The sequence below is a fragment of the Physella acuta genome, unplaced genomic scaffold (genome assembly GCF_028476545.2).
Source record: "Physella acuta isolate Inbredline_101_S28 unplaced genomic scaffold, ASM2847654v3 ptg000251l, whole genome shotgun sequence".
Lineage (NCBI taxonomy): Eukaryota > Metazoa > Mollusca > Gastropoda > Physidae > Physella > Physella acuta.
Window position 1 is genome coordinate 172984 of NW_026731770.1, and position 4611 is coordinate 177594.

The window sequence follows — 4611 nt, forward strand, 5'->3', positions numbered from 1 at the left end:
GAAATTCATAATAATTTTCTAAGTAGTTATGGGAATAAATATAATTAGCTGCGTAATTTAATATTTTCCATAATTAATGAGGGCGTAGCATATTTTTGTTTTAGAATGCTTTATTTTAATTTATTAATATTTTTTTAAATGGGATAAAGATCGAAACGAAATAACGAAAACATTGTGGCAAATCACTTATTTAAAAAATTAAAAGACCTATATAAAATATCATTCAGTAAATAAAGAAATGAAGTAGAGTTTGTCTGTCACTGCAACAATGGAATTTCTTGAAACCGTGCAGCCAATATAAAAAAACACCTAAATAAATGTTAAATTGTAGCTATCGTCTCGGTTACTCTATCTGATTGGCTTACAGGAACTGATTTACAATCAGTAGCGTACGCAGAAGAATGAGGAGCAGGTTGGGGGGGGGGGGGGGGGGCTTCTGCACACCCTAGGACCATTTAAAGGATAGTGGCGCCTTTTTCAGAGATTTCTTAATTAATTAAAATTTAAAACATTCAACTTCACACAAGATAAATAATTGTTTTCAAAAAATAAACAACAAAACAACAAACACATTACTAAATCTACGAATTTAAAACAGTCATGGTATATATCCTAAATATCATTTTTTTTAATGTGTATACATCTTCGTTTACTTCTTCGAGCCTAGCTGTTCGACGGGTACGAACGAGTCGCTTTTCGTCACAATGTCAATCCACGTTAGCCCCTGTATATCTGCGGTTTATATTAGTCAACCACCTACACATCGATCTAACTTAAAGCCTTTGCTTGAGTTGTCATGCCTAATTCAGCCATCCATGTTTTATACAGGAGGTCTATTATTTTTGGGTTTTAAGATCAGATTAGAGACGTAGGGTAATTGTTTACGTAAAGTGTTCCCCGTAGAATACGATTTTGCTCATCTTTGATATTTCAGTCCTAGCAGGAAGTATAATTGCATTTCCCCTTTTATGCCAGCGGATCGAGAATATTTTCCAAAGTCATCTTGTATAGGTGCACACTTTTTTAGGTGGATTGTGTTAAAAAAAAATCTATGAAATTGGGGGAAGGGGAATGGAAGGAAGCTGAAAAAAAAAGCAAACATATCACAACAGTACTTAAAAAACGCTAGTATGAGTCAAGATTTTCAGCATGTAAAGATGTACTTAACGAACATGCACTTAAATATATCGGGTAAATTTTATTAAAAAATAGAAAAATACTGTCGATAAAAGTAAAAATGCATCAAACGATAAATTTCCAAAATTCAGAAAAAAAAAAAAAAAAAAAAAAAAAATTATAGTAGTTATTTTTGCGATCAGAAATATAGCTTTTGAAACAGGTAAAACTCTGTAACTATTGTTTTTGCAATTACTGGTACAGAGGTGTGTGAGCACAGTGATCTAACCCATACCTTATGTTTAGGTAACATATATAATATTTAAAAACTCAAAAAGGAGTAGCTAATTCAAAAATATAATGACCCTAATGTAATGATCAACAAAGATGAAACAAATAATTTAGCTCAGAAAAAAACATGCTTAAGTAAAATATTATTCAAAAGGTTCCATCTATTCCTATTATTTGGAAAAAAAAGTGCGTTTTTATCTAATCTCTGCTTTTACAAACTTTCTTCATGCTTTTATAGTTAAGCATTTATGATAATAAAATATTTAATTATGATTGTAATCACTTATTGTTAAACGCATTGTAATATGATTTTATAATAAATACAAAATAAATGATTGATTTAGTTAAATTTGAAAATTACAACTAAATGTACAGACCTATAAATGTCTATATGAAGAGAGTAACTATTTCCTCTATTGTCATAATATTCCATTTGCCATTGTGTCAAATGGTTTTTTTATTAGGATTACGAAACAAGAATTATTGTTTTGTCTTTGGTTGTGTTTTATGTAAATTTTGTGGCGCCACTACCCATAATAAAAATAACTTGCTTACACTCTTATTACAATATATACGTATATATATATATATATATATATATATATATATATATATATATATATATATATATATATATATATATATACATTTGAATAGTCGTTTTTAGAGAATAAATAAATATTTTAAACATTATCTGTAATATTAAGTGATGACTATTAGTGGTTTTGTTTAGCTTGTGTTCCATTTCTGACAGGTCCACCGGCAGCGCCTCTCATTAGAAATATGAAGCTGATGATCTACCATATGCCATCATTTCGATAATAATATGAAATCGCAAAGACTGTCTTGAGAAAAAAAAATATTTTGTTGTTGCTTTTTTGTTTACCAACCTTACTCAACACTGCCTGCAAACTTATCTCTTTAAACATAAACTATTCTTTACTTCCAGTGTTAGCATTTAAGCTTCAGTATCCACAGTTATAACCGGGTCAAAATCCGTTTATTCACAGCTACATTTGTGCCTCGACTTCAAATAACTTCACGAGGTGAAATATCTATGCTCAATTATCGCAAAAATAAATACGTATTAAATTCTTCTGTATTGCACCAATGCATTGCAACAAGAGCCGTTCTATCACTGTCATTGTATTAATATGCCGTCAAGTCTCGAATAAAAACAATTTATGGCTCAAGGTTGTGCTACTCTAAATTAAAAAAAAAATTACCTAAAATACTCTTACACTAACAAAAAAAAAATACTTTACGAGTTACGATAAACCTAGATACAGTGAATTCAAATCAAACCCTCCAAATGTGAAATTGTTAAATTTAATCAGATTTCGAAATTGTTTTGCAATATTTATACTTAATAAAGTGATATTTATACGTATTGTCAGTAAATAAAGGGATATAACTCTTTGACCAAATAATAACCAGGTAAATCCAGACATTTTTCGCAACGATCTTTTGCTTACCACTCAGTTTTGCCTATGCACAATGCCGACATGTAGGTTCTACAACAGTTTTTTTCACTGTATCAAAAAAAAAAGTTCTTTTCCCTGCGCGACATCTCAAATATTATTTCGCCATAGGTACACCATTTCAGTAATATCAAATATTCATATTTTTGTAATAAAATACAATCGAACTAACACAAAGTCCATTTGTGTTTTGTAGATACCTTCGTAGTACATAAAATAGTCTATTATTAATTAATATTATCGTATACTCAAATAAAATGTATAATTCATGGACATGCTGTGCTAGCTATTTAAAAAAAAAGCTTTAGTTATTTCAATTTAATTATTGCACAATTATTTTAAGTTTATTACTAGTTGAGTTTCCTAATGAGTTTTAATTGAAAAGCTCCTACTCAAATATGTTAAATAACTCTGATTCCATCGTTGGTTTAACGTTTTCTTCAGTTATTTCCCTTACATAAAATAATCCTCCACCTTGGCCTAAAAAAAAAGTAAAGGTTCCCCTTTCAAACCTGACAGTCTATGGGGCAAGTGAAGTAGAGTTCACTTGTTTCTGTGACCTCGGCATTTGAAAAGATATGTGGTCAGCACTATGCCCAGCCGCCATTACTTTCCCTGACGTGAGTTAGGTACCCATCAGAGTTTGGTGGACTCAGAGACGGTCTACTGACTTGAACCCGGATTCGAACTCGAGACTTACTGGTTAGCAGTCCAGCTAGACCACTCCGCCTCATAAAACGTGGCCTAAAACGTAGAGTAAAATTTAGTCAGAGATGAATTTCGCTTTATAAATAGTTTAGTGGTTTAGTCTAAATGTAATGTAGTATTTTAAAAATTAAAATATGTTTTATCCCAATGGAATAACGATCACCTCCACGAAGACATGTGTAAAAAATTGTTTCTTTGGAATAGACAAAAAAAATTGTTTTAAATACTCTTTAAAAGATTAGTTAACATTAAGGTATCGCATGATTTTAAAATCAGGATAAAGCATTGTCCTGTAAGTATTAAACCTGTGTTTACAGACACAATGCTAGGACATGAGTCTTTAAATGTAGTCGGCAAATGTTAAGTATGATGTGAAGACAATATTGGGGTTGATTCCCATATAACTAAAAGAGACTTTTACAAGTTGTAAACTGGAAGAGATATATATTTATCAGTTAAAATAGTTTTCCAATAAGTGCATAGTTGGTGGTGTTGTAACAAATATGTAACAGAAAAACACAAAACAATGAGATATACACATTGAATGCATTCTTCATGTTGTATTTTTAAAAACTAGATACAGCAATGATAAATTCCCGGGTAATTATTAAAATACCATAAAGTATAGGATGCTTTCCTTTTAACGTGATAATTTTATATTCGAGGTTCGCGGTAGTCAATATTTTTCATAATAATAGAAGGAGTTTATGAGGTTCCCTATTTAACTATTTAAAAAAGGGAATTAAGTCATGGAAGTGGTTCGAGTGTTTGCCTATCTTTCACATTACAGCTCATGTGTATTATTTTTTGTACTCAACAGCATGTCTTAGCTACTGTATAACATCACTACTGTAGTAGATCTGTTTGTTATTTACAAAACCACTATCAAGGTGCCAGTGGCGAAACTATAAAAATAAAGCCCATCCTGTTCCCGCACCTCCCCCGGCGGAGGTCCCTAATGCAGCGAGACTGATGATTCAAGTAGTACACCTATCCCCCTGTGCAGGACACCCAA